At 47.9% G+C, this 20,402-nt stretch overlaps 1 protein-coding gene across 2 annotated transcripts in view; it reads left to right on the top strand.

Annotated features, from left to right (window-relative positions):
- Positions 1 to 20,402, top strand: part of Chd9 (chromodomain helicase DNA binding protein 9) — a 260,391-nt gene that overhangs the window by 12,576 nt on the left and 227,413 nt on the right. The window contains exon 1 of one of the 2 annotated variants that reach the window (XM_013516197.1): positions 18,668 to 19,160. The exons of the other annotated variant lie outside the window; for it this stretch is intronic. The gene's annotated coding sequence lies outside the window, so the exon portion shown is untranslated. Of the gene's footprint in view, positions 1 to 18,667; positions 19,161 to 20,402 lie in introns of those variants that run through there. 2 annotated transcript variants of the gene reach the window in all.

Genomic DNA, 20,402 nt, shown 5'->3' on the forward strand with positions numbered 1-20,402 from the left:
TTCTCCTTTTTTAGCAGTACTTAGGAGTTAACCCAGGGCCTTTGCACTGAGCCACATCCCCAGCCCTTTTTTAAATTTTTGATTTTAAGACAGGGTTTCATTATGTTGCCTAGGCTAAACTTGACCTTGCCATCCTCCTGCCTCAGCCTCCCAGAATGCTGAAGTCACAGAGGTGTGCACCCACATCCCATGGGTCTTCTATTTTTTTTTTTTTTTTTGTCTTTTTGAGGCAGGGTCTTTCTATGCAGTTCATGCTGGCCTTGAGCTCACTTTGTAGCTCAGACTGGTCTCAAACTCAAGATGATCCTCCTGCCTCAGCCTCCCAAGTGCTGGGGTTACAGGCATGCGCCACCATGCCTGGTTTAAGGAACATTTTCTGGGTTTGTTTTTTTTCCAGGTACCAGGAATCGAACTCAGGACCTTGTGCTTGCCAGGCAGGCACTTACGCCACTGAGCTATATCCCCAGCCCTTGATCTTCTATTTTTTAACTTTTTATTTATATTAGTATGAAACTCATAATCTGGGTTGTAACCCAATATAATTTTGTCTTGTTCAAGCTGAACCATGGAGAATGAAGTTTGTTTTTGGCAGTGCTAGGGACAGAGCCCAAGACTTCAAGTATTCAAGCAAGCACACTGCACCTAAGTGACAGACCAAGCTCATTCAGGCATTTATTTTTTAATTTTTTCGTCTTTCTGAGACAGGGTTTCACTGTGCAGCTCAAACTGACCTTGAACTCACTTTGTAGCCCAGGCTGGCTTCAAACTCACAGAGATCATCCTGCCTCAGCCTCCTGAGTGCTGGGATTATAGGCATGTGACACCACACCCTGCTCTTTGAGGCATTTCTGATAAGCATTAAAGTTTGAGACCCATGTCAGTCTGAGTTTGTACCCCTGTGTGCTTCCTTGGGTGAGTGTCTTAACTTTGTAGCCTCGGTGTTCTCAGCTCCAAAACAGCTCCTATTGTTCCTCCCGGCCAATCCAGCTTTTTTTCCTACCTTCTGCCTCTCTGTCATACCACGCTCCAATCAAACAAACCACCTGCCCAGCATGGCCTCCGCCAGTTCACACATCTGCAGGTACTCACTTCCTCAGACCCACCTTAACCACAACTTCCTCCAACATGCCAAGCAACAAGTCCCTGCTCCCCGTCAGAACTGCCAGAGCACCCGTTCTTTCTGTTTGTTTGTTTGTTTTGTTTTTTGTTTTTTCTTCCATTACCGGGAGTCAAACTCACGACCTTGCGCTTGCCAGGCAGGCGCGGTGCTGCTGAGCTAAATTCCCAACCCCTAGAGCACCCGTTCTTGTCCTTTCTCCCTCTCTCCATAACTAGGGATTGAATCCAAGGCCTTTCACACTGAGCTACATCTTCAAACCTTAATTTTTTAAAATTTTCAGATCTTGCTGAGTTGCTCAGGCTAGACTCAAACTTGGAATCCTGCCTCAGCCTCCCAGGCCGCTGAGATTAAGGTATGCACCACCACACCCACATCTTGTCTCTTTAGAGCCTGTGTCAAAGCTCAGTGTGCTGTCCTCCCTCTTAGCAGTCCTCATCTGGTTCATCTTTCACTCCCATACCAGCCTGTGGTCTGGCTTGCACCTGTAGCTGAATTATGAGACAGGAAGTAGGAGGAGGGCCATGTCCTGGGTGCTGCCTGGGCCCAGCGGGGCAGGGAGGAACTTCTCAGAGCTTAAGCTGACGTGGGGTCACTTCTGCTAGTTCATCTATCTGTGTCTAGGAATTTCATGATGGTAAACTAGATATTTTCTAGAATTTGCCTTTTAAACTCTGTTGTTGTTCTTGGTTTTGCTGGTGGGGTTGAACCCAGGGACTCACTGACGCCCCACCACCCAGCCCCAGCCGCAGCCCCTTATTGTGGCCAGCCTGGGGGAGGGGTCACTGTTTCCTGAAGGTTAATGGTGGGGAGCGCCTTTTCATTTGCTTATTGGCCATTTGTATATATTTGAAGAAATGTCTGTTGGAGTCCTTTGCCTATTTTTAATCAGGATGGGTTGTTCAGTTGTAGGAAGTCTTTATGTATTCTTGGTATCAGTCCTTTATGAGCTATATGATTGCAAGTATTTTCTCCGGTCTGTGAGTTGCATTTTCACTCTATTGATATGCAGAAGTGTGTGTGTGTGGGTGGGTGTGCACGCACACATATGACATGGAATTGAACCTAGCACCTTTATACTGAGCTGCATCCTCAGCCCTTTTTATTTTTTTGAGACAGGGTCTAGGTACATTGTTAGATTTTGCAACCTTGGATCAAACTTGTAATTGTCCTGCATCTGCTTCCCAGAGTGCTGGGCTTACAGGTATGTACCATCATGCCTGGCTTTTTTGTTTGTTTGCTTTGGGAGTTTTTCTTCTTGAGATTTTTGTGATAGGGTCTTGCTATGTAGCCCAGGCTGGGCCCATGCTTGAGACCATCCTATGTTAGCCACCCACGTGCTGGGGTTACAGGTATTTGGCATCATGCCTGTCTCAGAAGTTTTCATTCATTCATGCCTTTGTTCGTTTGCCTACTTATTTATTTATTTTTGTGGTCCTGGGGATGGAACCCAGGGCCTTTGCACTGACCTACCTCCCCACCCGCTTTTTTAGGTCATGCAACTTGTCAAGACCTTATCTCAAAATTACAACTAAAGGGCTATTGAGATACCTTAATGCAAAGGCCCTGGGTTCAATCCCCACTACTGCAAATAAAATAAAATACCTATAATCTCAGCACTCTGGAGATGGGGGCAGGAGGATCATGGGTTTAAGAGCAGCCTGAACTATATAGAAATTAAATTGAACAAAATTTTAAAAAAACCCAGAAGTCTGTGTCCCTCACATATGGGAGGTTGACCCGCCCGCTCCCCTGTGATGGGAGGAAGGGGTGTGGGAGTTTCTGTTCCTGGGGTGGGAGTGGAAATACCATCATTTTCCTTAGGTGGGTCCAGCTGAGGGACTCAGAAGACCTAGGCCTCATGGAGGCAGCTCCCGGGAAAGTGATGCCAAGAACGTTCAGCTGCCTTCACAGTCTCTGGCCAGGAGACCCCAGAGCCCCAGGCTCGCAGTCTTTCCTTCTACCTGAAACAGAAATGGCCACCCAGAGAGACAGATGACGAGCAGCCAGCCTGCTCACCCCACAGCGCTGCTTGCCCGGTCCGGTCCGGAGTTTGCCAGCTGTGTTTCTGGCCCACATCGGTTTCATGAGCAGAGCTGCACTGAGGACAGAAGGTGCAGAGCCCAGCGTGCAGGCCAGGCCTCCCTTCAGGCGTTTCCCGGCCCTGGGAGGCTCCTCTCGGCTTCATTCAGCCTGTCTAGACTTTCCTGCCCTCGGGGTAGCTGGTGAAACTTCTTCCCCGGGCTCTGGGTTTGTTCCGCTTCTTGTTGTTTTGGCCTGTGGGGATACAGATGCAGCACAGACACCGCTCCCCCATTCCGCTGGCCTCCACATGTGTGCAGAATTTAGAGACCCTAGCGTCTCCAGACGGCTCTGCCTCCTCTCTTCCTGCCTCCTCCTCCTCCTCCTCCCCCCGCCTGCCCAAGCCTGTTGTTGTCTGATTCCCAGGCGGAAGCCCCCTCTTTTCCAGGCCCAGCTTCCCGGCCACTTGTTCCACTCCAGCTGCTGCTCCAGCAAACCCCAGCCAACTCCTATTTCCATGACAACCAGAACTCACTTCCCATCACTGCATTTCTACTTTGGAAAGGAAACCTGTGACAGGGTTTTTGTTTTTTTTTTTTTTTTTTGGTGGTTGTTTTCTTTTCCTTTCCCAGTGCCGAGCATGGGACCTGGTACCTCACACGTGGTAGGCCAGTGCTCTGCCACTGAGCTGCATCCTCAGCCCTTGCAGCAAATGCCCAGCCCCTCTAACGGTTCTTTGTTGTGGTTTCTCTGAGACCCTTGCTTTTTTCCCCCAATTTTTTCATTTAAAAAAAATTTTTTTTTTGTCTTTTTGAGACAGGGTCTCACTATGCAGTTCAGGCTGGCCTTGAGTTCACTTTGTATCCCAGGCTGGTCTGGAACTCACAATGATCCTTCTGCCTCAGCCTCCTGAGTGCTGGGGTTACAGGCGTGTGCCACCACACCCGGCCTCATTTTTTGAAACTTTAAACATTTTATTAGTAGATGTTTTCAGTACATGATTACATTCATCATAGGGAATTGTATGCTCATTTCAACAGCACATATTAAACTCTTGGGGAATTGGTATATGCACAGAACAATCTTAATTATTTGCTTTTTTTTTTTTGTCTTTTTGAGACAGGGTCTCACTATGCAGCTCAGGCTGGCCTTGAGCTCACTTTGTAGCCCAGGCTGGTCTGGAACTCACAACAATCCTCCTGCCTCAGCCTCCTGAGTGCTGGGGTTACAGGCGTGTGCCACCATGCTGGGCCTCACAATTTAATCCTTTGTACTTTAGCTTCTCTCCCTCCCCAGCCCTATCTCAATCTCCTTCCCATTTACAAAAGATCTACCGCCCTGATTCCTATTATCTATCTTTTACACTATGCTTTAAATTATTTATACCTTGTATTTCTCATATAAAGGAAACCATGTGATATTTAAGCTATGTCTGATTTATTTCACTTAACGTTGTGTTCTCAAACTGCATATATCTTCAAACAAATGACAAATTTATCCTTCTTTATGGCAGAGTAGTACTCCATTGTATATAAATACACTTTTTAAAAATCTATCCATCTGTCAGTTGACATTTAGGCTACCTCTAAGATTTAGCCATTGTGAGCTGTGCTGCTATAAACATGGAGATACGTTTATCACCATAGTGTGATTCTTTAACTCTTTTGAGATGACACCTAGCAGGGGAATGACTGGGTTATGTGGAACTTTTAGTTTCAGTTTTTCAAGGAAGCTCCATGCTGATTTCCATAGCGATTGTGCTAGTTTGCATTCCCACCAGCAGTGTAGAGAGGTTTCTCTCCCCTCCCTGCAGCTTTACCAGCTAGTATTTGTGTTGTGTTAATATACATTTAACCTAAAATGAGCCGTCATGTCCATTTTAAGTGTAGAAGTCAGTGGTATTCAATACATCCACAATGCTCCACAGCCACCTCCAGTACTTTTATTTTGTCTGGAACTCTATGCACACGGAACACTAACTTCCAGCTTTCTCTTCCTCCCCATTCTTGGCAACAACCGTTCAGTTCTCTGTCTCTATAAATTGACTCCGAAGTATCTCTTATAGGTGGAATCCTATGTACCTTTTTTGTGACTGACTGAGCTTAGCTTTGCTTAGCTTGATGTCCTCAAATCTCATACATATTGTGGTGTGTTGAAATATCCTTGTTTTGTGAGACTGAGTTATATTCCATGTTAGACATATCACATTTGCTTGCCCATTCGTTCTTTGATGGATACTTCGGTTGCTACCACTTCTTAACTATTGGGAATAATACTTCTGTGAACATCAATGTTGTTGTAGTTTGGGGTTTTGAAAGGGAAACAATACAATACCGGACACTTAATTATAAGATTTTATAATAGTCACCCAGAGAGTCATATACAAAAGAGGGCAGGAAATCTGTCCCCATACTAAAGACCAAAAGAATCCAGTTGAGGGCCTGGATTCTATGGCAATGTCCTGCATGAGTCCAGCTGAAGACCGAGAGCCCATAACAGTGCCTCCCACGAGTTCAACTAGAGGCTAAGAGCACATGACAATGTCTCATGCAGGCCTGTTTCAAGGATCTGCGCTGGGAAGGCCCAAAGGTCAGAGGTGGAAGTTAGAAAGTCTGTGCCAGCGGGACAAAGGATCTGTGCCAGCAGGCTGAGGGATTTACACTGGAAGCCAGTAAGCGACACTCAAATTAAAAAACAGAGCTCCCCCCGAAGGTACCACAGCTGTCCTCAGCAACAGGGAGGCCCTGAGCTCCTCCTCTGACGAGAACAGCCTAGTCTATGTCAGGAAAGCCAGCGCAACAAGCTTCTCCAGGACGTTGAACCACAGTGCACCATCTTCCCCTCCAGAGCCAGGAAACAATGCTCAAGGTGAGGGAGGACCAGAGCTTCCCCAAAAGGAACCACAACCATTTCCAGCAACAGCAAGGTCCTGAGCTCCTTCGACAGTGAGAACAGCCAAGTTCATCAGGAAAGTCAGCATGACAGGCTCCTCCAAGAGAACGGACAGCAGCCCCAGGAAAACCAACAGCCTCTCTTCTTCTCCATTTCTGCCTCTTACACTGCCGGCAGCTGAGCCTTCCACACCCAGCACCACGCTGGTTCAGTTCAGCTGGGTGTCCCAAGGTGACCACCAGTTGTCAATCCACCACAAGTACACAAATATCTCTTGAAGATTGTGTTTTTTATTTCTTCTGAGTATATACCCAGAAGTGGAATTACTAGGTCAGGTGATAACTTTATTTTTCACTTTCGGGGCAAACAATGTACTGTTTTCCCCAGCAGGTACATCTTCCTGTGTCCCCACCGACAGTGCACAGGGGTCCGATTTCTTTACACCCTTGGAAGCACTTGCTCTTTCCTAGTTTTTAGTGGTAGCCATGCTAATAGTGTGAGGCGGTGACAGCTTGTGGTTTTGCTTTGCTTTTGCCCAGTGACCAGTGATGTCGAACATCTTTTCATATCCTTATTCGGTACTGCAGGTCTTCTTTAGAGAAATGTCTGCTCCAGTCTTTCATCCATTTTGCATCAGGTTATTTGTTGTTGAGTTCTAAGAGATCTTTGTCTTCTGGATGGTAATCCTCTACTACCAGATATATGATTTACAGAGATTTATTTCCTCACATCAGTGATTTGCCTTTTTATGCTGCTGATAGTGTCTTTTTTTTTTTTTGGTACTGGGGATTGAAAGTAGGACCTTTACATTGAACCACATCATCAGCCCCTTTTTAACATTTTTTTTGAGGCAGTCTCCCTATATAGTTCAGGATGTCTTTGAACTCACTGTGTAGTCCAGGTTGCCCTCAAACTCTTGGAGAGCCTCCTGCCTCAGCCTCCCAAGTACTGGGATTACCGACATGCATCACCACACCTGGTTGCCTTTTTAACTTTTTATATTAACAGAGGATCTTGCTAAGTCTCTAAATTGCCCAAGCTGGGCTCAAACTTGTGATCCATCTACCTCAGTCTCCCAAAGTGTGGGATTACAGGCGTGCACCACCATACCCAGCTTTGTGTTTCGATTTTTCTATAAATTGAAATTGTTCTGAAAATATTTCAAGTCCATTAAAAGCAAGCAGATTCTAGGGTTACACCCCCAGGAGCTGGCCCTCTGAAATGTACCTGCACAGGTACAGCTGTGGATGAAGCCAGCTGTCCCTTCCTGTGCATGGGAGGATTGAAGAGAAAGCAGATACAACAGTGTCTGCAGAGAAGGAAGCGGTTCCTAAAGAAACTGTGTGCCTGCCCTCAGTCAGCCCCTGAGGCCAGGAAGTGCCTCTCTCATCAGACTGGCAGCCTTCCTAGGATGGGAACTGGGTCTCCCTTGTCAGCTTGAACTGCCCCTCAGGGCAGGGGACACCTTTCCTTTCAAGGGACTCTGGAGGCTTCCCTCAGCGGCTCTAGGTGTCACAGATTCTCTATATCCTCTTTTTTCTAGGCAAGTCAAGTTTCTCTGTAAGGGTAGAAAGAGAATATATATAACGTACATATAATACATAGATATGTTGCAGTACTGACAATAGAACTCAGGGCCTCATGCACACAAAGCAAATGATCTACCACTGAGTTATATATCCCCTGGCCCGGTCCTTAAGGATCTTTATCTACTCTCCCCGCAGTCTCTCCTCTAACTTACCACGGCTTCTGATTTAAAGTAGGTTTGAGAAGTCCTTGGGGGTTCTTCCTCTCTTGAAATCAGTGCAAGCCTACTGTGTGACTCTCCCACTCAGAGAGGAGGAGGAAGTTAGAGGCTTCATTATTATAGCGCCAGGTGATGGCAGCCTGCAGCCCACATCACCAGCACTAGGGTATCTGTTTATTTACCCTTGTCCTGTCCGGAGAGGACAGAGGTTGCTTGAATGATGCAAGTGTGTCAGCTCTGAAAATGAGGCTCCTGCTCTGAGACTCCGGGCAGTGTGACTCCTAGGTGGTTTGAGCAAGAGTTGATGACCACACAGCCAGTGGGGTTGTGTGGCTTGTGTTAAACTCACAGGAGCTCAAGTTTACGTGCTGGCCTACAAAGACCTCTACACACCACACACACACTTTCCTTCTTACTTTTCTCATCTTTGGTGCCTAAAGTTCTGCTTTTGTTTGTGCAGGCCTTTGGGCTCACACACAGTTTTCTATTGAAAATGCAAAGTTCAGGAATGGGGGTGTAGCTCACTGGCAGAGCACTTTTCTAGCATGTGTGAGGCCCTGGATTCCATCCCCAGCACTACTGCAAACAAATAAGCAAACAAAGGGTGCATAGTAAACTGTGCTCGGCTTGGACACCTCCGCCCCATCCCCATACGTAGCATCTGGCCAGTGTTCAATTAATGTTTGCTGGATTGAATTCTTGTCAGCCCAGGATTTTCTAATTTGACATCTGACCTGAAACACTTCCAGGACTAAACTCTGGTTAGGGACTGAGGCCTAAAACGAAAATACACTTAGTTTTTGTCCCTGGTTTCCAGTACTAAAACTCCTAAAACCGGTGGAACTTCCTGAGTGACAGGAGAGTCCTTTGTTATTCGTAATGAGCGCCTTTGCACCACACCTCAGTTTATGCTAATACACTTAGGGTGGCTCATATAGGCAGAGTTCCGGATGGGGCCAGTCAACAAAAAGACCACCCACTCCTCTGGGAAGGGTAAGAGAACGCTGGAGGTTAATCTCTCTGAAAATTCTTTCGAGGCACGTCCAGGATGGTAAACAAATCGGGGTGTTTTCTCCCCTGCCCTGCCCACTGCATGTGTTTCATTTGCCTTTTCCTGACTGGCATCCTTTATCATAAATTGGTATGCAAGAGTGAGGTGTTCCCTGAGCTCCATGAGCCTGCCTAGCAAACTATCAAAACTGAAGTGGGCTGTGGGAAACCCCTGAACATGTAGCTGGTAGCCCATTATCAGAAGTTCCGGTGGCCTACGGTATGTGACTGGCTTTTGAATCAGGGGCGGTCTATGGGACTGAGCCTGTGGGATCTGACACCAAGTCCAGGGAAGTAGGGTCAGAATTGAATTAAACTGTAGGCCACCAACTGGTGTTGGACACCTGGTTGGCGTGGGAAAAACAAACTTTGGGTATCTGAGGAGGCAATGACAAGAAGGGATTTTTTTTTTAACTAAGTGCTCATTTTGATTATTCCCTTCCTGCACCTTACCCACACCTCCGTCACCATGGATGACTTGAGAGGCACATGCACAGTGCAGGAATCAACTGGGCACAGGGGCTGGGGATTTAGCTCAGCGGCACAGCACCTGCCTGGCAAGCACAAGGTCGTGAGTTCGATTCCGGTACTGGAAAAAATTTTTAAAAAAATCAACTGGGCACAGAGGCAGATGCCTTGTAATCAGCATTCTGGGAGGCCGAGGCAAGAGGATTCAGAGTTTGAGGCCAGCCTGGGCAACTTAGGAAGTCCTGGATAATTTAGCACGTCCTTGTCTCAAAATAAAATGAAAAAGAGATGGGGATGTAGCTCAGCACTACCTGGGTTCAGTCTCTAGTACTTGAAAAGGTGCAGGAATTGGTTGCTAGTGTAGCAGTTTGTTATTACAGTTGCTCAAAAAATGTGTGCTGGGAAAATAATGTGTCATTATACACCTCCAAGGGGGAGACAATGTTTGTCTAAACACAGGTCTTTGTCTCCACAACATGCCACCCCACCCACCTCTGCTGCCCAAGTGAGCTGGGCTTTTTGAGTCACTTGTGATGTGTTTTTTTAACACAACGTGGGGGAAGAGCCCCCACAGTCTGTTCAGCTCTCACTCTGAAAAATACAAGCTGCATTTGACTGAATGACAAAAAGAAATCTGTTGAGCCGGGAAGCATAGTAAATACCGTGACTCTCAGCAAATGTGCACAGCCCAGAAAGCTTTTTCCAGTCTGGAAAAATGAAGAGATTTGTCTGTGCAAAAGCCAGCCACGTCTCCACCCCTTCTGCCTTTCTGCTGCTCTACCCCCACCTCCTGGCAAGGCCTCCCACCCTGCCCCAGACATTCAGTCATCAGCTTTCATCCTCTGCAACTTGCTGCTGCCCCAGGAAATAACATTGCCCAGGCTCTGGGGAGATACACCGGCCACTCCCAAGCATCTTCCAGGGATGTCTGTCTGGTTGGGTTTTGCCAGTCATCTCTGACCTTGGCCAGAGTTGGCTCACAGCAAAGTCCTGCCGTAGGCAGCAAGGTCTGCTCCTTTTCCTGCTCTCTCCTGGCCCCTCAGTCTTTCCCTTGCTTTGCTACAGGCTGTGCCCCATCCCTACTTCCATAAGAAGGTGTTCAGAGCAAACACTTGCAGCAGGTGAGATGTGACAAGCTCCTGCTCTAGGTTAGCGCAGGGGTCGGAGGTGGAATGGGAATCCTCCTGGTGACTCTCAAAGGTCCAGGTTGGGAACCTTTTTGGTGGAGGCACAGTTTCTATAGGGAGAGGCTTACAGGGGGAATCTCATTCTGCACTCCACCATGATACCTCTGTGTAATGACCATCCTGCTGCTCCTCTGATAGCCTCTTTTAGGGACAGTGGTGCAGGCAAGACAGTGGGGCAGGAACTCACCCACCCAGGCCACTGGAGACAGCGTATCAAACCTGCAATTCAGGGCACTGACAAGAGCACTGGAATTGAATTTCATTGCGTTGGGTTCTGTGTTGGAACCCTGGCTCCTCTGAGGAGGAAGTGTTTGTTTTATTCACCGCTCTGTCCACAGCACCTAGCACAAGCCTGACAACAGTAGGTACTTGTTAATGTTTAATGAGTGGGTGAATGAATGAGTGAATGAATGAATGAATGAATGAACTGATAACCGTGAATACTTTTCCTCTTTGAGCCTTAGTTTCCTCCTCCATAAAAGATAATATTAAAAACTTAATACCTAACTCTGTGAGGGGGCGGGAGACAGAGACAGAAGAACAAAACGTGTGAATGTCTTCTGTAAATTGGAACTCAAAAGTCAGTTGGTCTCAGGCTGCGTCCTCAGTGTTTGTGTTCCCTACCGAGGGGCGGGTCTTATTCCAGCGTGGCCTGTGGCCCCTAAACACTTAGTTCTCCATCCTGGTTTAGAGGACCCTACGGACAGGAGAGCATTTTCAGTGCTTTTCACTAAACTGTGTGGGTCTGAGAACAGTGATTTCTAACTTTCCCAGACTTGGCTCCAGAATTCCCCTGAAATCCTTCCCAGGACAGAGGCTGCTTAGCTCCAACAACAGCTCTTCTTCAGGTGCTGGGGGAAATCCAGCTTCCAGATTTTTGTCCCTGAGGCTGTCTCTGCTGCTCTCCTTCCCTTTTACCTGTCTGGTTCCAGCTTATCCCTCAGATCTCAGCCGAGACCCTTTTCTTCTGGGATGAACACCGCCCCCCCACCCCCGCCTTTCAGAGCAGCTTCTCCTGCTCCCAGCCTCTCTGCTTCCTGTCAGAACTGTCCCTGCCCATCGTTTGTCTGCCTTTCTTTTAAAGTGTGGGTCCCTGAGGACAAGGGCTGTCTGTCTTCCTTCCTCCCTGCCTGCATTCTCCCTTTTTCTTCCTTTCTTTCTTTCTTTCTTTCTTTCTTTCTTTCTTTCTTTCTTTCTTTCTTTCTTTCTTTCTCTTTCTTCTCTCTCTCCCTCCCCTCTCCTCCCCTCCCTTCTCCTTCCCTCCCCTCCCCTTCTCTCTCTCTGTTTCTCTTTCTTTTTCTCTCTTTTCCACATACTAGGGGTTGAACCCAGGGCTATGCACATATTAGCCAAGCACTCCATCACTGAGTTATATCCTTGGCCCTTCTTCATTGTTTGAGACAGGGTCTTGGTAAATTGCCCAGGCTGGACTTGAACTCGTGATCTTCCTGCTCACCCTCCTGAGTAGTGCCTAGGATTACACACCCAATTGTGTCTTTTGCTTCCTCCTCTTCCTTCTGTTCCCCCTCCTCCTTCTCTTCTCCTTCTCCTTTTCGTTCCTTCTTTTTTGGCAGATCTAACAAACTAAACCCAAATGTTTGGCAAATGCTCTTCTACAGAGCTACCTCCCCAGCAATACTGTATTGTTGATCTAATCCCAGTGCTTGGCGTGGGACAGTATTCCATAAGTACATATCAATTAAATGGATAGCATCATTGATTCAGGGAGATGGGAGAAAGGAAGATTGGAGTCACGAGGGTCCTAGGAGGGCATTGTGCTTACCGAAATATGAGAAATGACATTTCTCCTTCTGCCAGAATGGCCTGCATACACACGAAGGATGCAGATATGAAAACACTCACATACGTGACCAGACATTGTGCATACATCCTGCGGTAGGCAGTCGTTTGTACAACACACTTTCCCTTGAAATGTCTCCTCTTGTCCTCTCCTCCCATTCACCTTTCTTGTTCCTATATATAGGGAATCGCAAGGTGAAAAGAATCTACCTGGCAGCCACAACGTAATCCCAGGGAAAGGAGCGAAGCAATCGCACCATTGCCTAAGAATTTTCCTCATCTCTCTATTGACTTATTTTTTGCAATGCTGGGGATTGAACCCATGACCTTGTCCATGCTAGGCAAATGCTCTACCACTGAGCTACATCCCCAGCCCTTTTGAACTTTTAAGACATGAGTGTTGCTAACTTGCTGGGAATGGCCTCAACTTGCTATCCTGCCTCTGCCTCCAGAGTAATGCCGCCACACCCACGCTCATTCTGCACTTCAGATTTCTGCACCATTTCATTGTAAGGAAATTCTTTTCATCTTTCTTATGTACAATTCAGGAAGATACTTAATTTTTTTTTCTTTTTGAGACAAGGTACCACTAAGTCACTGAGTGGATCAGGATGGCTCTAACTTGTGATCCTCCTGCCTCAGCCTCCCACAGTGCTGGGATTATAGAGATGTGCCACCAAACTTTTAAAAATAGCCTACTGGGCCTGAGAGCATAGCTCGGTTGTAGCACACCTGTTTAACATGCATGAGGTCCTGGGTTTGAGCCACTGCACTGAAGAAGAAAAGCTAGTGTGTGGTTCTGCCAGCCAGCTCTTTGGAGTCCTGCCAAAAGTGTTTTGGCAAATAGCCTCCAACTCTATGCCTTGGTTTCCCTCTTTCCTCTCTCTCACAGAGATGAACAGCAGAAGTTGTCTTTGAAAGGCAACATGTTTTCTTGGAAAAGAACAGCTCCTTAAATCCAGAGTTGGTAGTCATGACTTTGCATGTGAAAAGGAGGAAGGTCTCACTTGATTCTTCTAGGATCAGATGGTTTTTTAAATTTTTTCCCCCAAGTACTGGGGATTGAATCCAGGGCCTTCACATTGAGCTATACCACCAACCTTTTTATTTTATTGTTTTGTTTTTAATTTGGAGACATGTTCTCACTAATTTGCCCAAGTAGGACTCACACTTGAGATGCTCTTGCCTCAGCCTTCCAGAGCACTGGGATGACAGGTCTGTGCCACCACGCTCGACTCTAATGGTTTTTAAAGGTTGACTGGAATGTAGTCAGCGGCTGCAGTGATAACTTGTGTTCCTACCCAAAGAAAGGCTTCTGAACTGGCCTTGGAGAGGAAAAGAATTTCTGCAGAGAATGGGAGAGATGCTGGTAAGCACTCAACTGGCAGCAGATGCAGTGTGACAAAAGCACAGAAGCCTGAAAGAGTTCGTGCCCAGGAACACCAAAGGAGCCTGCCTCTTAGCGTGCTGGTCAAGGCCTTCATGGAGTGGTGCCCCCTGACCTCCTCCTGGCCCCTTCTCCCTGCAGTATTACTCTGCAGCCTTAGAGACCCACTTCCCAGGACAAGGTAGCCATCCTAGTGGGGAGGGGCTCCGGTGAATGTGGACCGCTATGCAGGTTTTGGTTGGCTCTGAATGCCAGCATTTGGGGGGTTTCTCATTTAAATCAATTCACCAGTTGGGAGGCTTCATATAAAATCTAACTGCTTCTTTTGGGGAAAAAAAAAAAAAAAAAAGGAAGACCTGGCAACACAATGCTCACATTCTTCACAACAATCAGCCAGAGGTGAGTAGCTGCTGCCCTTTGCAGCCAGCGCTGTGCTGGACCCACTTCCCGCTACTCCAGGCGGTGGCGGCTGTCTTTTCTCATTTTTAACCCCCCAGGATATTTATATCACCTGCTGGATCCCTGAAGAACCTGAGAGTTTTTGACCTCTGTCTGGGGCAGCCCCAGGGCCCTTGATGCATTAACCCTCTCCTCCCCAGCCCGACGGCTGCAGATTTTTCTAGGATTGCAATGCCAGGGCTGGCTCTCTCCCCTGCAAGGGGATAAGTTGCCATTACACAAAGATGTACAAAGCCGTAGGCTACGAAGCAGGCAAGGACTTGTTCCCGCTTCCCTGATAACACATTCCCACTTCAGCTCTAACCTTCTGGGAATCGTGCCGTGCCTTTTCTTTTTTCTATTCCATTAGTGATTTTCAAAGGGAAGCTGCAGCCAGATAAAGGGAGCAGATGGCCCTGAATCAGGCCTCCTGCAGGGTGAATAGTTTGGAGGAGTCAGGGCTTTTCTGTGATTTGTACCTGGTGAGCATTGAGCTCCCAGGTTGCTGAGGTGCGCTCTCCGACGGAAGGAGTCAGGCTGTGCTTCACCTTGGTAATTGAGATCTCTGTTCTCCTTGCCCTTCTTTCATAAACAAGGAAATTGGAACAGAGCTAAGAGAGGCTTTTTCATGCACTTTAGGAAAGAATGAGCAATGGAAAAAGGAAATTGAGAGCTTTGGAGAGTTTATAGCAGAGGAGCATTTGAGTTTGAAATAAGAGCTGAGAATCCATATGTTTGGGAGGAAAGAAAAGAAAAAGAACAACCACACGCACCGAGCTTCAAGGGTACGTGCGGAAACACTTACGGAGGAGGGGGTGGGGAAGCCCACGTGGGTCTGCCTTTATCAGACCCAGATGTTCAGGCAACGGTTCTCAAGATGCCTATGAAAGGGTCCAGGGCCTGCTGGGCTAGACCTAGTGTTTTCTTAACTACCAAGAAGCACGTGAAATCAGTGGCTGGGAGCTTTCCACTGTGCGCTCAATGACTCCCTGGGGCCCTGCTGGGGTCTGTGCCACGCAATTATACAAAGGCCAGGCTGCCTCCGGGCAGGACTTGGAAGGATAGGACGGGCTTGCTGCGCCGCCGCCTCTACCGTTGAACTTGCCTCTCTCTCTGGTGCCCCTCCTGCCCCAGACTAACCTTAGAATGCAGAAGTAGGAAGCCCCAGTTTCAACTCTCGATTCCACATTTCAGAAATGACTTAGCCTGTCGGCACCTCAGTTTTGTTATCTTTACAGTAGGGGAGATCCTTGTGAGGTGCATACAAGGTATGTATCAAAGGGCTGTGCAGCCTCTATCTTGGGGAGGAACTGTCTTTCTCCTATATTGGTGCTGTTCTTCCAGGGAAAGGATGCAGGGGGCACAGAATGCCAGGGAACTGTGTCCTCCCTCAGCCACTGGCTGCGGGGGAACCAGGGCTCCTCTCCCAGCAGAAATGCTACTACTGACTGAAGTATGGTTTTGGGCTACACGGAGGAGACTTAGTTCTTTTTTTTTTTTTTTTGTCTTTTTGAGACAGGGTCTCGCTATGCAGTTCAGGCTGGCCTTGAGCTCACTTTATACCCCAGGCTGGCCTCAACTCACAACGGTCCTCCTGCCTCAGCCTCCCAAGTAGTGGGATTACAGGCATATGACACCATGCCCAGCCTGAGACTTAGTTCTAGTGCTAAATCCTTGTGCAGTGGATAGAATGCAGGCTCCAGAGGCCAGGAAACTGGATTCAAATCCTGGATCCCCTATTGATATCACATTGCTTCTCTGTACCTCACTTTACTTTTTGAATCTGTAAAGTGGGGGTTACAGTACTCACTTCCCAGTTGCTGGGAGCATTATATGAGATTATGACTTAATGCTGTAGTTATTAGGATGGATTGATTGATTGATTTACAGTACTAGGGACCAAACCCAGGGGCACTCTACTACTGAGCTACATTCCCCAGCCTACATTCCCCAGGCTGGGGTGAGGTTCCCCTCCCCCTTAAAGTTTTGAGACAGGCTCTTGCTAAACTGCCCAGGCTGGTATGGAACTTTTGTTCCTGCTGCCTCAGCCTTCTGACTCACTGGGATGACAGGTGTCCACCATCATACCTGACTCCATTAGATTCTTTTGGTTACAAGTGACAGACGACTCCCCTAAGATGTCTTTGCAGAAAAAGGGAATTTGGGGCTTACTGTGAGATGAAAACACCACGATAGCTCAGTGGTAGAGCACTTGCTTAGCATGCATGAGGTCCTGGATTAAATCTCCAGCACCACAAAAAACAAAACAAACAAAAGCTTCCTCGGTTTACTTCTTTGTCCCTTTTGCAAGGGAGGGACTGTGGATTGAATGCAAGGCCTCAGCTCTTTTCTACTTTTTACTTTAAGATGAGCCACTGAGTTGCCCAGGCTGGGCCTGAACTTATGATCCTCCTGGCTCTCCAGAGTGCTGGGATCACAGATATGTGCCGTCATATCCAACTTATCTTTTGTCTTTTATTTTTATTTATTTATTTATTGTCTTGGTTTTTTGTTTTTGAGACAGGATCTTGCTATGCAGTTCAGGCTGGCCTTGAGCTCACTTTGTAGCCCAGGCTGGTCTCAAACTCGCAACAATCCTCCTGCCTCAGCCTCCTGAGTGCTGGTATTACAGGTGTGTGTCACCACACCCGGCTTGTCTTTTAACTTTAGTTTTGGGTTAAGGTGGTAACAAGATGACAGCATCAGTTGTAAACCCTGTATGCTTTCAGTTTTCATTCAGGTGCAGAGGAATTCTTTTTTCCTAAGAGCCCTAGCAAAAGTCTCATGGACCCTGCTTGGGTCACATGACCTTCCCTGAAATAATCACTGTGGCCGAGGAAAATGAGATGTGTTAAGTTTCCTTTTGCTGGTGCAGCTGTATCTACATGGACTGACAGGATGAGAGATGGGGTGGTTCATCAGAGGGGACTGAAGAAGGATTGGACATGGTTAATGGTATGGTTTGAAGGTCCCTTCCAAAAGTCATGTTGTAAAAAAATACGTTGAGGTGCTGAGGATCCAACCCAGGGCCTTGTGTATGCTAGGCGAGCAATCTACCACTGATCTGTCCCGCCCCCAGCCCCTCAGTGTTGAAATCGAATTGCCTTTGTAATGGTATTGGGAGGTAGGGCCTTTGGGAGGTGGTAAGGGCTTGTGTGTGCTGCTCTCATGAATGGATTAATGCCATTTTCAAGGGAATGGGTTAGCTATGCGGGGAGCAGGCTTCTCATAAAAGGATGAGTTCACTTGCTTTTCCTCTCTGTCTCACCTGTGCTGTCTTGCCCTTCAGCTGTTTTATGGTAGAGCACAGAGGCCCTCACTAGGTGTTGGTGCCCTGCTTTTTGATGGCCAGCCTCCGGAACCAAGAGGCAAATACACTTCTACTATTTATACGTTACCCAGTTTGTGATGCTCTCTCTTTTTTGGGTTTTGGAAACAGGGTCTCACTATGTAGCTCAGGCTGGCCTTGAACTCACTATGTAGTCCAGAGTGGCCTAGTACTTGCAGCAACCCTCCTGCCTCAGCCTTTCCAGTGCTTGGGATCATAGGCGTGCACCACCACGCCTAGCTTGGTCGTCTTTTTGTAGCAGCAGAAAATGGACAAAAGGAAAGTGAAGCTGGGTGTGGTGACATACATCTGTAAGCCCAGTACTTGGAAGGCTGAGGCAGAATGATTGTGAGTTTGAGGCCAGCCAGAGCTACACGGCAAGTTTAAGACCAGTGTGGACTAAATAGTGAGATTTTGTCCCAAAAAAGCAAGAAAAAAAAAAAAAAAAGTGAGCAAACCTGAAGATGTTTGCTATGAATGCTTAGTAAGTCTTACATACATTATTGAAGTTTATAAAATGATAATTCCCTTCACCTATTTCATGTAGCACTTTTTATTCCTTTTCAAATAAATTCCGTATGTTTGATCTTACTGAGGTTTGTAACACACCTATGAGGCAGACAGAAGTACAAGTGTTACTTTTCCATTTTACAGATGAGGAAATCAAAGCACAGAGCTGTCACCCAGCAGGGTGGTATGGCTTTGCCTACAATCACACAAAGCTGTAACTGGTTCAGAATTCCCTGGTGGAGCCACTGTGAATGGAAACTGGAATATTCAGGGTATGGGTTAATCAAGGCCCGACATGGGGTTTGGACCAGTCGCCAGGGTTTGTCCCTGAGTAAACAGTCTGGACTGGTAGCAGTCGGGCATGTCAAGGACCCATTGTTGATGTCCTGGCAGGTGGCAGGGGAAAGAACTGCTACATAGGCAGGACACTGTCACCCCAGGAACACCCTCTCATGACTGATTCCCTTTTCTCCAAGCAGCTGGATACAAGACTTGGTTTTTCCTGTCCCAGAAAAAAATGCCAATCAAAACAACAGAAAGAGAGGGGCAGGCGGGGCGGACTTCTCTCAAGGGAACTTGGTCCCAGAGCCAAGAGTATCTTTGCCAGGACGTAGAGGGGAGCAGAATTCCCTGCTCAGAGGGAGGTGGTTTGCTAGGCGCTCACAACATTTTCCTAAATATGGGGGAGATGTTCAAAGGGTCTTCCAAAACAAAAATAAAAGCAAAACAAAGACAATATAGCATCCCTCTTGTGTATCAGGTTCACAACACATTGAGGACGAAGACAAAGAAATGGCAGAGAGCCAACAAGCCACCTTAATTACCGCTGAAGCTAGCATGGAGGATGTAGCGTACTGAGAACAGAATTAGCGTCCTGATTGAGCCTGGAAGGAGGATGGAGCTGAGAGACTCTTCTGGAGAGCCTTCCCAAGTTCTCCAATCAGAGAAGTCGCCTCGCTGCCATAAACAGCGAGAGTTAAGACAAAAAGTGTGTGTAGCAAAAATCCTTCCTCATGGAGGAAGCCAGAAACAGGAACGGCAAGTGACCGCAGTGACTTGTTCATCTCTGCCCATCAGTCCCTCCTTCGCTAACATGGGGGCAGCAAGAGTTCCTCACAAGGAGGCGGCGAAAGTTCGGTGGGATCACGCGGACGACAACAGTCCTGGCTCCAGAGAGGCTGACTGTGTTTGTGTGCAGTCCAAGTTCCTGGCAGGTGGGCTTGCTTTTCTACCCGGCACGAAGCCCGGGGCCCCAGAGTCCTGCCGTGCTTGTGTACCGCTCTTTCTCCCCAGCTGTACAAATTCATGAGAACGTGGGTGTGCAGTGGCTTTCCAGTTTCTTGGCTGTTTCCCAGGCCGTGTTCTCCACTTGGGAGGCAGGAGGATGGCAAACATCCTTTTCGCAGCAGTGAGTGCCACCCTGCCCCAACCCCCATGCTCTGTTCCAGCAGAGCCTGGCTCAAAGTTCAAAGCTGAGGTGGCTCTGTTGAGTAATTCGGTGACAGTGCCTGCCCACCCGCCATGTAAAGCTAAGTCGCACTCCCACACACCCATTTGCTGAGCATCTGTTGCCTTGTGTTCTGTGGCGTGGAGGCCGGGAACAGGCGCACTGCCCCGAGTGACCGTGGTGGGCTGAGCTTCCTTCCTTTCCCCCTGCTGCCCTTGGGCTCTGGGTCTCGCACACAGCTCCACTCAGTAGGTTTCAGATCCACTCCCAGGCTGGTTGGCGCAGACTGCATCTGGATTCACACCAAGCCCTTCCTCCGGGGGTTCAGAGTGTTCTTGGAAGGAAGCCTGGGAAGGGAAAGGCCTTCCCTAGCATTCCCCGGCCAGTGGCTGGCTGACAGCATAGAACAGAGCTGCCAAGAGCTCTGGAGTCAGACCTAGGCCTGAGTTCAAATCCCTAGGTGACCTTGGGCAAACTGCTCTCAGCTTCAGTCTCATCTGTAAAAAATGTGACAGCGACACAACCTGCCTCCCGGGACTACCAGGAGGACTCAGTGAGGTACTAACTGGCCTGGTTGCCTCTGCATCTGGCAAGTGGGCAGTGCTTGAGAGATGTTCGCCTTTGACCCCCAGCCAGGGGTCTCGGTGGGTGTGCTCACAGGGAGGGTGAGTACCCCGTCCTTTTGTCAATCGCATCTCCCATGTTAGACCCCATCCTAGTAATTCTAATTCGGCCAAACCCATTTGCTCCTATGCAGACTCCTTTTAGGCAAATAACCTGTCTCATTCCAAGGCTAGCATGGTGCTGGCACCTCAGAACTGCTAAATGTTTGGTAAAGGAGCAGGGGAGTGCCTGCTAGGCAGCATCTGCTCAAGAATTGTGTTCCTCCGTACCCGCATCTTCTGTCCCTCCTCTCTTCTTCCTTCCTTCCTTCCTTCCTTCCTTCCTTCCTTCCTTCCTTCCTTCCTCCCTTCCTCCCTTCCTCCCTTCCTCCCTTCCTCCCTTCCTC

The sequence above is a fragment of the Chinchilla lanigera genome, unplaced genomic scaffold (assembly GCF_000276665.1).
Source record: "Chinchilla lanigera isolate Chin_1 unplaced genomic scaffold, ChiLan1.0 scaffold00032, whole genome shotgun sequence".
NCBI lineage: Eukaryota > Metazoa > Chordata > Mammalia > Rodentia > Chinchillidae > Chinchilla > Chinchilla lanigera.